The sequence below is a fragment of the Mytilus californianus genome, unplaced genomic scaffold, assembly GCF_021869535.1.
Source record: "Mytilus californianus isolate M0D057914Y unplaced genomic scaffold, xbMytCali1.0.p SCAF_6, whole genome shotgun sequence".
Taxonomy (NCBI): Eukaryota; Metazoa; Mollusca; class Bivalvia; order Mytilida; family Mytilidae; genus Mytilus; species Mytilus californianus.
In genome coordinates, this window is record NW_026262712.1 from 11,488,357 (window position 1) to 11,506,436 (window position 18,080).

The following is an 18,080-nucleotide window of genomic DNA, read 5'->3' on the forward strand; positions in this document are numbered from 1 at the left end:
ATTTAAAAAAACTCACATGCTTGTAATTTGAATAGGGTGCGTATTCTTAAAAAAGAATCACAGAGCTGAGTCTGTGTTCTTTATTATATAAAAGGTGTTTCGGTTAAGTTCGTATGGACCTAGGCCTATCCTCATCAGGTATCCCTGTTTTCCTTTTTGTAATATTAAGAATTGTTCGAATTTGATTTTTGTCGAGTCTGCAACTTTTGTCGAAAAAGCGAGACATAGCGATCCTACATTCCGGCGGCGGCGGCGTCCACAAATATTGACTTTGTAGTTAAAGTTTTTGAAATTTTTATAACTTTCTCAAACTATCCTGGATTTCTACCAAACTTGGACAGAAGCTTGTTTATGATCATAAAAAGGTATCTATAAGGACATTTTGTAAAAAAAAACATTTTGTTTATCCGTATTTTACTTATAAAATGACTTAGTTTTTCTGCCAGTTAACATTACTTTCACTCTGTGGTTAAAGTTTTAAATATTTTAATAACTTGGACAGAAGCTTGTTTATGATCATAAGATAGTATTCAGAAGTAAAATTTTGTTTAAAAAAATCCTGTTTATCCGTATTTTACTTATAAATGGACTTAGTTTTTCTGACAGTTAACATTACATTCACTCTGTGGTTAAATTTTTCATAATTTTTCCCCCATTGTCGTTGAGCCAGCTGCGACTAACAGCAAAAGTAGGCGAGACACTGGGTTCCGCGGAACCCTTACATATGTTTACATATGTCATGTATATGAAGATAATATTCCCTGTATCCCAATACGTAAATATTAGATTCAAACAATTCTTAATTCACTGTTATCTGTTTTATGCCCTTTCAATTCCTTGTTATCTGTTTTAAGCCAAATCAGTTTGCTGTTTTGCTGTTATTGGATCCCCCCTTGCCCCCCCCCCCCCCTCCCTCATACTTCTTTCAGGTCGATATATCCTTGTATCGACCTCATACAAAGGCTGTAATTGTATAATAATATTAATTCGTATATTTAAACTAATTTGATTCGTTCAGGGATAGTCACATGTTAAACTATATTTTCGAAGGTAGAGAGAAAACGGAAGATCGCAAAAAGCATATTGCACGGTTATTTTTAGAATATCTAAAAACCGATATACTTCGTGAAGAATGTCAGCTGGTATCATTCCTGTATTGGAATTTACACCAATAAAATTATTTGATTTGATTTGATTTGATTTTATACTTCGTGACGTAATGTAATGAATTTCATGATATTGTTAAAAGTTTATTTAAAAAAATATCTATGATCGATTATTTGAAGAAAAAATATTCTTCAAATATATAAGATGTAAAAAAAAACAAAAAAAAAGTAAATGAAATAACAACTAATATATTGATATTGTCTATTACAATATTTCTCCACTCTCAACAGTTAAATTTTAATACTTAAATCGCGAGGCTTGCCTAGATTTTTAAATAATTAGAATTTAAATGTTGAGAGTGGAGAAATATTGTAATACAAGAGTTACAGTGGTGGAATCTGTTTCTCTTATGATTTTTTTACTTCCTTTTCAAAGATTTGAGGAAAGTTGTGTACTTTTGATGTGACGTCATCAGGCATGGTCACCTTTTTTCATGACGTCACAATAAGAAAATCCAGAAGAAAACAAGAAAATTTAACGTCACAATTAAATATCAACCAATCATTTGCCGAGAACAGATTTTTCACTAGTGAGGAGAAATATTTTTCTCACACGGGTTCGGAAATGTGAAAAAAGCACAAAAAATAGAGAAAAATATTTTTATCGTCCTTCCCTACGCCTATATCACCCTGCTCTGTCGCTCGTTAATTCTCTTATCAAGACTTCAAAAACCAGACCAGGCATTATCAGCGACGTCACAATGTGAGAAGAGAATTTATCAGCGACGTCACAATGCGACAGGAGACGTTATTAAGCTTGCTTTTGTCAAGCATAGAACTGTCTTAGGAAGAAAGAAAAGACAAGTAAAAGAATTTTTAACGATAAAAAGATAATCGGATTTTCTTCGTATAGATATCGTAAAATATCAGCCGCTCGACACAATGTGAAACTTTTTAGCTCGTTCGCTGCGCTCACTCACCAAAAAGGTTCACATTGTGGCTCGCGGCTGATATTTTACGATATCAATGTGTAGAAAACCAGATAATCAATACTTATAACACCCAACGAGAAATGTGAAAATAGCACAAAAATTAGAGAAGTCCCTATCCAGATAAGGCAAAGTTTTTGAAATGTTTGGTTTTTCAATGCCTTTCAACTCATATTTACACTTATTTTACCAGCAAAATGGTTCTATTAGAGTGCTTAGAACTGTCTTATATATATAAGAAGATGTGATATGAGTGTCAATGAGACAACTCTCCGTCCAAGTCACAATTTGTAAAAGTAAACCATTATAGGTCAAAGTACGGTCTTCAACACGGAGCCTTGGCTCACACTGAACAGCAAGCTACAAAGGGCCTCAAAAATTACTAGAGTAAAACAATTCAAACGGGAAAACCAATAGTCTAATCTATATAAAAAACAGGAAACGAGAAACACTTATGAACCACATCAAAAACCTACAACTACTGAACATAAGATTCCTGACTTAGGACAGGAGCAAACAAATGCATGTCTAAAAGAAGGTTTTGTGTACAAAGGAATATGTCATTATCACACCTACCTAAGGTTGTGCAAAAAAGGAATATACATTTATTATCATAGTTAAACATGTGAAAGGGGCAGATTATCAAAGAAATTAGTTTATTTCCACAAAGGAGCAATATTGCCTTTTTAATTCCATGAAGTCTTAACAGTGAGATAATTATAGAAAATATTCTGTTAAAAAGGGTTAAAACAACTAAAATAACTAAAACTCAACAAGTTTTGAGAATTTTACAATCCAATTTAGCCAATCAGAAGGAAATTAATAGACATTAGAATGCATTTAAACACAAAATGTGACTAAAACAAGTATTATTCCAAGGCTCCAAGCTGTCAACAATGTCTTTATGAGGCATGAGATGAAAGATAATTATTGTGGATTCATTTTATATTTTCGTGGGTATCAATTTTCCTAGATTGAGGAAAACTTGCACCTTTGAGGATATTTGATTTTGTGGTTTTGCCAATCTCTGCATACAAATCCTATAGAAAATCTGTAATTTGTTGGATATTTAAATTCCTGGTTCACCTGTACCCACGAAACCCACAAAAATTCGTATCCGACGAATAATAATGAATCTGCAGTATATATTTTATGTTTCAAACATTAAATCAATTTCCTCCCCAAGTGGTTTGTGTAAAAAAAATATTGTAAGCATTCGTAAAAAGCCATATCGAACATTTTGGAAGCTTTGAGACGATATAGACAAGGAAATTTTATACAGGTTTCAGAAATTCTTCACATCATAATGAAATTGTATGTTCATATATGAATGAACTTTGTACTAAAATAATTTCATTCTTTTCCAGATAACTTTTCCATTGTTTTCATAATTATATATTTCAAAGGTATGTATAAATAGTAATAATTATATGCCTAATTGAAATAGATGGAATATTTCAATTACCGCTACTTGTGAATTTATCAATAGTGTACCTTAAATTGGTTAATTAGATATAAGAAGATGTGGTATGAATGCCAATGAGACATTTATAATTACTCTCCATCCAAGTCAAAATCCATAAATTTAAAGCAAACCATGATAGGCCAAAGTACTTTCTTCAACATGGAGCTTTGGCTTACACTGAACAGCAAGCTATAAAGGGCCCCCAAAATGACTAGTGTTAAACCAATCAAATGGGGAAACCAACGGTCTAATCTATATAAAAATGAGAAACGAGTAACACTTATAAACCAAATCAACAAACGACAACTACTGAACCTCGAACCTCAGATTACAGCTAGTAATGATATTTTAAGTTTGTTTGTCTTTTTATTGGTTGTAAACGTGTAGACAATATTTTAATGTCCATTATTGGTAATCAAGAAAAAGTTTACTTTGTACAGATTCAGTGAAGAATATGCAATTAATTTCACTCAAAAATAAATTAAGATAATAAATTCTTATATTTACATTTCAGATTAACTTTAGATCAAATTTTGTTATCACATATTTTTTGGTGAAATTTTAACTCAATGCTATCAGTTTTGCAAGACTAGAGTTCCTGTTACATTGAAGTTTAAGTACAAGTCATCAAGGGCCCCATGTGAGCTTATGCCATCACTTGGCGTCCGTCGTCGTCCGTCGTCTGTCGTTGTAAACTATTTCAAAAATCTTCTCCTCTGAAACTGCTGGGCCAAATACCTTCAAACTTTAACCAAATGTTCCTTAGGGTATCTAGTTTATAAATTGTATCCAAAGTTTTGATCCATCGACAAACATGGCCACCATGGCTAAAAATAGAACATAGGGGTCAAATGCAGTTTTTGGCTTATATCTCAAAAACTAAAGCTTTTAGAGCAAATCTGATATGTGGTAAAATTGTTCAATTGGTCAAGTTCTATCAGCCCTGAAATTTTAAGACGAATCGAACAGCCCATTGTTGGGTTGCTGCCACTAAATTGGTAGTTTTAAGAAAATTTTGCAGTTTTTTGTTATCTTGAATATTATTATAGATATGTATAAACTGTCAACAGCAATAATGTTCAGCAAAGTAAGATCTACAAAAAAGTTAATAAGACCATAATTGTCAATTGACCCCTTAAGGAGTTATTGCCCTTTAAAGACAATTTTACACAATTTGTTCATCAAGTTTGCTAACATCTAAAAATCCTCTGAAATACAGGTGAGCGATTCAGGCTCTTGAGAGCCTCTTGTTTTTTTTATAGCAGAATAAATAAGCTGCTATTGTAAAAAGTCCTGATGACAACTTAGGAAGCTACCATTTGATTTTAATGGTGGTGGTATGGAACAAGGGGGGAAAGGGGGGGGGGGGGGATTTTTGAGTAAAAAAAACGAAGGATGAGAAATTATGGAGAAAAAAAGCAAGATGACAATTTGTGTAAAGAAATTCAGGATAAACTAATAAAAAAAGGCAGGACCAAATAGAGTGAAAAATAAAAAGGCAGGACAGAGATTACAACTAAAAAACAATGCAGGACAACATTTTTTCATCCTAGCCCCCCATATAAATCAAATGGTTGCTCCCTTATTCATACATGATGTTTAATCCAGACTGAATAATAGCAATCATACCGATTATAAGAATAAGATATTGTTACATGGCTACTAAAATGTAGTAAATTACTAAATTTTCAACGCAAAAGAAATCTAGCAAACTGAGACTTAGAAAATGTAGTTGAAATTTTACTTTTAAAATATTGTATGCGAACATAGTAATGATTTTTGTTGAATGACTGTGAAATAAAAACTTATTCAGAGATAATAAAAGTGAACAATTTTTTTTTTTATTCCCTAAGCCAAATTATTAAACAACTATTTTCAAGTTTACATTCAACCTTTTGGTAGCAAACTTTAAAAACAATTCAGATTAACAGTTTTGTCACGTCTTGAATTTCAAATGTTTTCATTGGTTTTGATGAATGATATTTTGAAATAGAGAATTCTTCCTGCCAAGTAACAGTTTGATTGTATGAAAAAATAGTTTTAGCATAAGAATATTATTTGACTGTGTTAAGAAAAGTTGCTTTTTCTTGAAATTAAATTTTTTGTATTTTTAATTGTAGATGGCCATGTCATTCCTTGCAGTTTGCCATGAATTGATCCGGATCATAGGGAATAGGGTAAATAATATAATATTAATTACATAAGAGAAGATATTTCTGAAAAGATTGGCTTTTTGACCGTTTATCTAGTCTATTTGCACACCGTCCCTGTCAGTAATTAAGTCTCCCAAACGAAGTTTGGGAAGACTTATTGGTTTTGCTCAGTTCTTCTTATTATTATTCTTCTTCTTCAGCCTCTTCCTCTTCCGCCGCTTTTAAATTTGAACTTGTCCGCACCCGTTCTCCAAAACCGCTTGTCAGATTAACTTAGGGTTTCACAATATGTTAGACTAACATGTCTAGTGGTGCAATCAGGGTTTTGTTTGTGCAATAGGGTTTATAAAGGGGTACTTTGAGGGGCAAAAAGAAAGGAGGGTTTTACTATACAACCCTATGGGATTTTATTTTTTTAAATTTTCAAATGATTATAAATTGAAAACCGTTTGTGATAGACACAATCTTTTTAATTGAAAATGTTCTAAATGATAAAGCACATTAAATGAAATACAGGGTTAGTCCCCAGGGGTCACCCCACCCCCTGCCATTTAAGAAAGTTCTAATACCTTGTAAGTGGTCAAGATCCCCACCCCTAAACAATATATATTCTGGTTTGTCATGCTAAGATGGTTTGAATGATATACAGGGTTAGTCCCCAGGGGTCATCCCGACCCCCTGCCATTTGAGAAAGTTCTAATATCTTGTAAATGGTCAAGATCCCCACCCCTAAACCATATATATTTGGTTTGTCATGCTAAGATGGTTTGAATGATATACAGTGTTACCCAGGGGTCATTTTGACCCCCTGCCATTTGAGAAAATTCTAATATCTTGTAAATGGTCCAGATCCCCACCCCTAAACCATATATATTCTGGTTTGTCATGATAAAGCACATCAAATGAAATACAGGGTTAGTCCCCAGGGGTCACCCCCACCCCCTGCCATTTAAGAAAGTTCTAATATCTTGTAAATGGTCGAGATCCCCACCCCTTAACCATATATATTCCTGTTCGTAATGTCTCGAACATTTGATTGATGTATAGGGTCAGTCCCCAGGGGTTCCCCCCACCCCCAATGTTCTAGTATCTTGTAAATGGTCGAGATCCCCACCCCTAAACCATATATTTTCCTGTTTGTCATGTCTTGAACATTTGAATGACGTATAGGGTCAATCCCCAGGGGTTCCCCCCACCCCACAATGTTCTAGTATCTTGTAAATGGTCGAGATCCCCACCCCTAAACCATATATATTCAGGTTTGTCATGCAAAGATGATTTGAATGATATACAGGGTTAGTCCCCAGGCATCACTAATGCATATAACTTTACTGGACCAAACCAATTTTCACTGGACTTTGCCCAATGTCAGGCAACCCTGGGAATTACGAATTATGGGAGCTTCGTTTGGGAGACTTTATAACAGCATCCTGTTACAATCATTTCTTGTTGTCATCATGATCTGATGCTACCATCGAGTCAAACTATGCAAACTTTAGTCCAAATAAGATTCAAATCAAATTTGCTAAATTTTTATTGGGTGTAAATAAAGGTGCTGTGAATAATGCTGTACTTGCTGAATTAGGATTATTCCCACTTTCATTGTCAGCCCTTAAAAATACAATTAATTTCTGGATTCATATCATTAATATGAATAGCCAGAGTATGGTAAAGAAAGCATACAGTGAAAACTTTAACATGTCTAATGGTTTTTGTAGTAAAATAAAAGTGTTATTAGGTAAACTTGGTTTTCAGCATGTTTGGGAAAATCAAAATACTATGTCAAAGACAAAATTACTTTTTTCAGTTCAGAAGAAATTAGAGGAGGAATTCATAAAATCCTGGAAACAAGCTCTTTTTTGTGACTCTAATAAAGATAGTCATGGTAATAAACTAAGAACGTATCGCAAAGTTAAAAATAATTACGAATTAGAAAAATATCTCCTACTCAGGACCTTAACAAAAATGTTATTTCTAAAATGGTAAAAATTAGAATTAGTAATAGCAAATTACTAATAGAAGTTGGTAGATATACTAGAACACCTTTAGAACAGAGAATTTGTCCACTTTGCAAGGATGGAATTGAAGATGAATTCCATTTCCTCATTAAATGTAAAGCGTTAGAATTTAATAGAAATATACTCTTTTGTAATTTAAGTGATATAGTTCCATCTTTTGTTCATATGTCTGAACAAGATAAATTTAGTTTCATTTTGAAAAGTAATGATACTGACATTTGTACTGTATGTGTAGCTGGAATAAGCGATATGTATGATTCGAACATTCATTTAAAGCAAACATAATGTTGTTAAGAACTGTTGTAGTATTAAAGCTTATTGTAATAACTTGAAGTGATAATATAGTATGAATAACACCTCCACGCAATGTAGATATAAAATATGTGTCTCTTATCATTGAGAAAACATATCTCTGTATATTTGTTTTTTTGTTTATTTTTGTCTGTTTTTGTATTTGTATTTTGTAAATGTCAGCTGGTATCATTCCTGTATTGGAATTTACACCAATAAAATTATTTGATTTGATTTGATCTGATCACTTGGCATTAGTAATATCATGTTAAAAAGTTTCCTCTCAAACCTCTGGACTAATTAAGACAAAGCTGACCAGAACAATCTTAAGGGTATCTAGTATAAAGTTTTACCCTTGTCTGTCTGTACATCTGTCAGTCCTTCCATATACACATGTATACGCATGTCACAAAGTTGGTTTCCATTCTCTAACTAAAGTTTGCCTCAACCATATTTTATTAAACTTATACACAAAACTTATTAACCCAAAGCACAGATCAAGCTGATTGAATTTTGTTGCTTATAATCACTATAACGGTAGTATAACCGTTCTAAAGTTATGCCCCTTTACAAATGGAAAAAGTGCTGCATTTTGTGGTTCGTTTCTCTTACTAAAAATAGTTTGTCTCAACCAAATGTTATGAAACTTATACACAATGTTTATCATCACAAAATACAGATTCCTCTATTATTGTTTGTATGATTTTTTTTTGTAGTCCCTTTAGAAATTGCTCAATTTTTCGTTTCCATTTTCTATCTTCAGTTTTCCATTGCAAAATGTTATGAACTTATACAAAGTGCTGAATGCCACATATAATACAGATCAAGTTTGAATTTTGGTGGTATCACTTTAACTGTTCTAGATCAGTTATGCCACTTTACAAAAGGAACATTATTTTCAGTTCAAACCCGAACTTAAGTTAATGTCCAAACCAAATGTTATGAAACTTATTCACAACACTTATTAGTACAAAAATGAGATCAGTAACAAATTTAATAGCATCACTTTTACCAGTCTTCACAATTTGACTTTTACAATTTGGAGTTTAGTATGGCGTTCATTATCACTGAACTAGTATATATATTTGTTTAGGGGCCAGCTGAAGGACGCCTCCGGGTGCGGGAATTTCTCGCTGCATTGAAGACCTGTTGGTGACCTTCTGCTGTTGTCTTTTCTATGGTCGGGTTGTTGTCTCTTTGACACATTCCCCATTTCCATTCTCAATTTTATTCAGTTATGTCCCTTTATTACTTTATATGATATGCAATTAGGGGCATCATCTGTGTCCCAATAATGGACACTGTGATGATGATCATTCCTCTTTTATTTTTGTTATGATTTTTTTATGTAGACAGTCAGTGATCTGGAAGGATTTTTTCTCTGTGGGCCCAGGGCCCCCCCCCCCCCCCAAAATAAATTCCACGGGCCATTTTTAGAATTAATGGGCCATGTTGTCAAATGAGTGGGCCTTTCGTTAACAATAAAAAAAAATAAAAAAAGTGTATATTTCACTGTACTTACAAGTATGATGCTTATTAATATCATGGAAATTGTACCTGTGATTTTGTTATTTCAATTTCAATGAATATACAATAACTTCTTCCAAACCGGGCAATATTTACGATAACCTTTATTTACAATGTTAAAACTGGTACTGTTCCCTTGTTCATGTTCATGTTTTTTTTACATTAAATTTGGGTCTTCGTCGATACCATACTTATTCCAGACGTTCCGTATCTATGCTATTCATAAAAAGGCTTTTGGATTTTTCAATCGAAATAATAGCAAGCTTACTTAAAACATTATTATTAGAGAAGAATTATCGACTGTACTAGCCAATTTTCACAAATTTAAAGTTGTTTATAAAAAATTATATCATGAATGATGGTTAATTACGTTTTTTGGGTAATCAGTCATACCGGAGCGTCTTTTTACCACAGAACACCACAGAATACCACAGAACACCTAAAATATACCACAGAACTACACAAATTACAACAAAACTACTGAAATATACCACAGAACATTAAATTACTTTATAAAACGCAAATCTTATAATTCATAATTATATTATTTCTTAAATTCGGTTACACCAATGACATGACGATTGACTGGATGAGATAAAAATGATCATGACTTTTTTGTTATTTGGCATATTTTTTACATTTGGAGACCTTTGAGACACTAAACTAATGCATTGTAATAATGAAAATATAAAAAAAAAACATTTAAAAAAATAGTTTAGAGCAAAACAATTACCACACGGTTTTCACAGTCACATTTTAATCTTGAATCTTTATTATTAAAAAAATTGTATTCTTGAAATTAAATGACAATAATTTGAACAGGAAGACTGCTATGAACATTCTATTTAATATAATATATATATATATCATTAATAATGGAATATTTACAAAATTCTTCATTGTTTGGATTTTAGTTGCCACCATATTATATAAGGTAATTCAATTAAATGTATTTGATGTCTCCGGTCTGAAACCTTGAATGACATGTTAATTGGCTTGATTGGTGATTACGACAAGTGTCAAAATTGGTTAATCTAATTAAATTTTGATACTTAAATTGTGTCTGTGAACTTTCTAAGGTCAACATTAATTTTGGACTCAAAAATTTAGAATCTATATGTAAATGCTACATATTGCGATATAAAGTTTCAGTTCAACGATCTCTAAATGCATATAAAATTTGGTAAAAATCCGAAACATTGTCAAATGATTGGAGAAGATACACACAAAACATAAGAATCCAATAAACAGTCATCGGACTAGAACTTTTGACAATTAAAAAGACACACTTATAATATGTTATAAGTCAACTCAAATATTACTGTCCTACAACAACTTCAGATATCTTTTTGAAAGTGTTTGGTAGCCCTTAGCACAGGATTGTTTTATATATAACTCTAATGGAGAAAACTTTGATGTACAAGCATTATACCCAAGTTTAAATGATTGTTTGAAACAACTCTTAGATATCAGCTTAACAAATTACTTTAATCACTTTAATAAAGTTTAATTATTTGTTGGCAACAACTTTAAATAAATGTCACATTAACCATTTTGATTATTTATTGTAACAACTCTTAACATAAAAATTAATAAAAAAGTGACAAAAAAAAAAACAACTGATAAACAAAATAAATTTAACAAATAATTACGTAATGCATCTAAATATTTTTCAAAAATGAATTAAAAATTACAAAAAAGATTAAAATGTATTTAAAATATAAATTATCTTTGTATATTATGATTTTAATTGCTAGGGGTTTTCGGTATGATCCCAATTATTGGCCATTCAGTTGGGGGCGTACGATAGTGAGTCGACCCTAAATAGAAATATTAAATTTTATTTGAATAATAAATGTCAAATTATAAAAAGAATGAACAATAACATGATAATAATGTCTGATGTATTAATATTTCGAAGTTCTGTGGTAAATTTTGGGTGTTCTGTGGTATTCTGTGGTGTTCTGTGGTATTCTGTGGTGTTCTGTGGTAAAAAGACGCTCCCATCAGTCATACCGCATGTTGCTATTATTACCATAGGAAAACACCCGAGACGTCCCAAAAATATATAAATGCTCCTATCATTGGAGTTGTGTACTCACACATGGCGGGATAAGTAGACGTCAGCGTGTGTTAATTCAGAACCAAGTTATTTGAGACCCGGAAGTGATTCTGGAACCAATACATGTCTTAATACCATATATATAAGGCTACTAAGAACCAAAATTTTGGAAACGGTATACATGTATTATTAGTTTGATCGAGGAAGTGTATATATATATAATAATCATTGGTCAAGTCAGTATCTCACTCCTGATGACTTATTAACAACGAATTATATTACAAAAACAATCAATAATAGTAAATAAAAATCGGTTGGTGTTAATTTGAATTAAAAAGTGTTATCTCCCTTTAACTGTTACTGTGACATAGCTTAACATATGTGATTTTCATTATTTTATTACCTTTCAATTTCATTTACATGTAAAAAAAAGATCCAAAATTTAATTACTGAATGTCAAAAATCTTTTTATACTAAATTCAAATTAATTCTGTTATTGAAATAATGTGGTCACTTTAATGAGGTTAACGTAAAGATTTTTTTCAGCTGAAGAATACATCGGGATTTGGCCTTTATTTTTGCTGGAATTCGGGATTTACACTTATCGGGACTCGGGAATGGATGCTTTCATTTTCGTTAATTCGATTTTAACCGTTTATTTTTGCTAGGATGACAACATCTCCCCACCCACCCCACCCCTCGATATAATATGTGTAGCAATGTGCCAATTGTAAAATTCGTGGTATGTTTTATCATGTGATCTAATTTTTTAACGTTAGATACAGGTGCGGACCCAGGATTTAAAAAGAGAAATATCTTCGCATTTTTTCACATTGCATGAACATACAGTAATTGCAATTTTGTTGGATGAGGAGGGGGACCTCGATAATAAACAAAAATATGAGAAAATTCAGATCAGAAGTAAATCCTTTATTTTCACTCTTCTGACGTCAAAGTTGAGGTGTTGTAACTTTTTTTAGTCCTCGACGTCGGAAGTTGCAGCAAAACGCAGCCTGAGACCACAAAGAAACAGACATATACTGAGTTACTTGCATTTTCTGCTTTTAAAAAATAAATACATTCTGATGTAATCTGCACGGAAGACCCCATTTAGACAATGGAAGAAAGATGTAAAGAATGGTTATCAACTTTTTCTTTGCTGTATCGTATATTAATCCTCCAATTTCCTCGTACTTCTCTTAACACTGTCTTCCAATGAGGCATAAATTTTACTTTTAACTTTGAAAAGCGTTGATCGTACGAACACTTTTAGTATGAAGAGTATCGTACTTAATAATGCTTTGATCAAACACCAACCTGTGTCAACAACTTTGAAGTTTAGAAGAAGAACGTATATCAAACTATTCCTTAGAAATGTTCCAACATTTTATTATATCCGTATGTGTCTTTAATATTGGCCTTTTCAAGGCAGACCATTTTTATCTCATCGAGTGCGGGAGGTCATGGGTTCGATCCCCAGTCGGGTCCAAACAAATACTTTAAAAATTTTATTACCGCTGATCCGCCTACTGGTTCGCGACATTTAGGAGAAGGAGCAAATACTGGTCGGCTCGGATTCCGAATAAAATGTCCATTTATAGATCCTTAATTGTGGCAACCCTTTAAACATTGATTCACAATAACGGGAATGAGAACATACTTCAACACACTTTTTTTCTATTATATAGTTAAAAAATAAAGCTGTGTTTTGTATACTGTTTGTATTTTTGGTCTTTGTCTTTGTCTTCCTTTTTTATCATGGCGTTGTCAGTCTATTTTCGACTTATGAGTTCGAATGTCCCTTTGGTAACTTTCGCCTCTCTTTTTTTAAATAACTTTACTAAAGATTAAGAGATGAGGGGGAGACAAACAAATTATTTTCAGCAAGAGAAGGTTATTGGGTAGGCAATCGAAAGCCTTGGACAAATCTATTAATATCGCCACTACATATTTAATATGTTGATATAAAGCCTTTTTTCCAGTCTTCTACTATTTTTTATAAAGGTGATTGTCATATGTATCATTTTCGAAACACTGACAGAAAAGTGTGAAAAATGTGACCCTTTATTAGTCGAGAATAGCTTGAATGTTAACCAAAAATTCTTGCTGTTAAGTCCTCTTACACATCTTTCCAGGAAATAGTTTCTGATTGGTTTCTTTTTATTTTTCAAAACCTAATTTCATTGTTTTCAATAAGATTCGCTTTATTCAATTATTTTTACAATTTGATATTTATTATACGCCATCCTTTTTATATATATATTTTCCTACATATATTTCCTATATTTTTGTGGATTACGTTATAATAGTTATTGACCAAGCAAGTCGGTATATGTCATTTAATCTGCACGGCTCGGGTAACCCTACTTGACCCGAACGACGTAGGAGTAACAATCCAGTGGTTCATTGTCGTTTGTTGCTGTCTGTCATGTTTTTTTTGTTTATTGTTTTATCATAAATCAGACCGTTGTTTTTCTTGTTTGCATTGTTTTACATTGTGCCATGTCTCTTATAGCTTGTTATTCGGTATGGGATTTGATCATTGTTGAAGGGCGTGCGGTGAACTATAGTTGATTCCATCAACGTCATTTGGTCCCTGGTGGATAGTTTTCTCATTAGCAATCATACCAGATGTCCTTATTTTTTAATTTAATTTAACGCTGAACGTTATAAAGTCACCCATCATCATTTTCCTCACGTGTCTATTATTGGTATCAATATATAGAAAATAAAAGTATTTGAAAACCATGTTTTTAGCACATTTATAAATATGCCTTTATTATCTGTCAAGTATCTATTGAAATAAAGAAATACATGTTTTATACAGTGACACTTCTACACCATGCAAACTACAAATGCAATAAGAGCAAGTATGGATAAATTAAGTGAACACATCTTTTTTTATACAAATAATATCCGCTTATTGTTTAGATGTCAACCATGGATTCTGTTAACTGCCAAATATAACTTTGGATATCATTATCTAGATGTGGGGAATGCGAGTTATTGCAACAGCAACCCGACGATTAAAAATAACCAAAAGACATCTAGAGGGCAACATATGGACCTGTTTGTTTACTCTTATTTTTGCCCAGCAACAAAACAATGAAATGAGAACAACAGATATGCATTTTGTTTATTTTCTTTTGTTTCCAATTCTGACATCGGACTCGGACTTCTCTTAAACTGAGTTTTACTGTGCGTACTGTTGTACGTTTGTTTTTTCTACATTGGCTAGAGGTATAGGGGGAGAGTTGAGATCTCAAAAAACATGTTTAACCCCGCCGCATTTTTGCGCCTGTCCCAAGTCAGGAGCCTCTGGCCTTTGTTAGTCTTGTGTCATTTTAAATTTTAGTTTTTTGTGTATAATTTGGAGTTTAGTATGACGTCCATTATCACTGAACTAGTATACATATTTGTTTCGGGGCCCGCTGAAGGACGCCTCCGGGTGCGGGAGTTTCTCGCTGCATTGAAGACCCATTGGTGGCCTTCGGCTGTTGTCTGCTCTATGGTCGGGTTGTTGTCTCTTTGACACATTCCCCATTTCCATTCTCAATTTTATTCATGTATTTTTTTAAAGTGCCAGTCTTTGTAAGAATCAGGCAATTTAGGAGAATTTCAAAACATGACCGAAAAAAACCCACCGACCTAACCATCCTGTTTTGAAGTTACTCTCATCCTGAGTTAGAAATGGTAGGTCTTTCGTTTCTGTGTGTCTGGTAATTCGAGAAATCTCTAAATAACTTTTGGTTAGAATGATAGCAAATTACGGAATTAGCTCCCCTTAATTGTTAATTTCTAGTGCATTTCAACCAAATTATATCTTGAAATACCAGAACAGGAAAAGGAAACGAATGTTATTTTCATGCACCATTATACATTTTGAACATAAATTAATGTAAACTTGCGTGGGTTTTTGTTTGTCATGTTTTCACCACTGCCTGATTCTTAGGCAGATTGACACTTAAAGAAAATTTTATCACCCTTCTTTTCGTATTGGTATATGAACATTTTTTGCAGAATTTTTAGTCAATTTAAAACAAGTTGCACGGTAGGATTCTACTCTTAATTTATTGTTACAAATTCATTCTATATACATGTGATCAATGTCGCTATTGTCTTTCATTGTAATAATCATTCGGCATTAAAGACTATATTGTCCTTACAGATTTCACGAATGACATTGAGCATTTCCAGAAATTAACGAATCCCTTGAAATAGTTATCACAGATTTTGGTAATTCGTGATCATGAAATAAAACCGTTATCACAGATTTTCGGATTAAATCCGTCATAAAGAATTCCAAAATTTGTTTTAACGTAGTGTTCTACAAATATTTTATCACAAATTACAAAAATATATGATAACGTATATAATCTGTGATCACAAATTACAACAATATGTAATATCTAATTCCACAAATTCGTTATCACTTATTTAATGCGTGATAACGAATTGTACAATTCATGATAACGATTTCAATTCGTGATCAGAAGTTTTTAAAATTTCGTGGTATATTTTTTGGTGGTCATAAACGGGCTTTCGTATGTATGCAAACTCATGTGATGTTGTCTAACTGTGTAAAATGTCACCACTGTCCGCCCAGTCGTAAAGTTGCGCTTACAGAGCATATGGGCAGGCAGACATCCAGTCGGAATGACTGTGATTCCTATTTACCCTCCTCCCCCTCATAAAAAAGTTTGTAACTGCCATTTGAATATTGATTCAATGTGAAAGAATGATTGGCCGACTGAGTTCCATTTTTTTTCTTGTAAAATTAAAATTAAATCACTTTCTACTCGTTTAATTTTATTCTGTTGTATCTTTAAATAAAATTCAGCCAAATAGACATTTTCAAAACGCTAAGATTTCGCAATGAAACTTACCAGATGTGCCAAAGATTTTCTCATATGCCCTGTCATAATCAGTCTGTTTTATTGAATGTTCCCGAAGTCTGATGATTAGATCCATCATTGAACCGTTGTCCGGTATACCCAATTCTTTGCAGAAACGTCGAACTCTTGAAACCTTCAAATAAAGAAGAATATATGATTGACGTTGGCCGTACATATATGTTACATATAACGTTTCAATACGGTATTAAAGCTGAAAATGACTCTTTTACATAGAAATTACTATCATATATTTGATCAATAATTCATATTAACTGAATTTTTCAAAATATTGACCAAGTAGTGATAGAGGGTTGTCGAGCTAGACATGCTTACACTTTTGATCTAACGGTTTCGTATGGTTCAAGGAAACATTTAGTTTCATTATTTGTTTTAAATACGCGTTTATATTTGCCTTGTTCCATTATATTTTGTCCATCGTTCCTAAGATTGGAGGGGTGTTTCTCCCAAATTTTAGTCGTTGCGATTCTTCTTCAAACCGTTTATTTGATCTGATCTATGAACTATATCATTTGAAATTGTAGTTATATAAGAGTTTCCTTTCATTTCTTACATAAACAAATTATAAGTTAAAAATAACAACCAATATGCACTTCACTGGCATATTATAAGTGGATTCTGATTACATTCAGAATACTACTTTTAAATTATGTTGTTACAAAATGTATTACATGTATCAGGAAAATACATACACCGGAACCTACCCTGGAAATATGATAATATTTGAAAACTCTTAGTAGGATGTGAAAAAGACAGAACAAATACTGTAAAGTGTATTACAAAAGTATACATGACTCGCATAAAAATACATTACGTGTACCTTTTCATCCCTTAAACTTTTTAAAACTTCGTCAGGAACTGGTTCAGTCTCGTCTGGAATGTGAAGTCTTCTTGGACATTTTAAACTTTCAGTATTAAAGACATGGTTGCTTCGTCTTGATTCATTTCCAATCCAAGGTGCCCAAAATTCGTAGTTTGGCACTATCTCATTTAGTCGGTTTCCTGTAACATGTCAACAAATGAATAAGTGTAGGTTTGGGTCGTCCGCAAACATGTTTAACCCCGCCACATTTTGTATGTGCCTGTCACAAGCCAGGAGCCTGTAATTCAGTAGTTGTCGTTTGTTGCTGTATATCATATTTGTTTTTTTGTTTATTGTTTTGTTCATAAATCAGGCCTTTAGTTTTCTCGTTTGAATTATTTTACATTTGTCATTTCAGAGCCTTTTATAGCTTGCATTGCGGTATGGGTTTTACTCATCGTTGAAGGCCATACGGTGACCTATATATAGTTGCTAACCTTCTACGTCATTTGCTTTTTGGTGGAGAGTTGTCTCATTGGCTACCATACCACATCTTCTTATTTTTATATTTATTTCAATAATGTGTTTCATCAACAAAAATCTAATACACAATTTGGTTTTATCATATTAGTGACAGGTTTAATGCAATGAGGCAGCATTCCTTTATATTTCGATTTTTTTTGGGGACATATTTGCACTCGTTTACTAAGTTGCCTCATCAATATACATACGATTAACAAGTGAAAATGTTTAC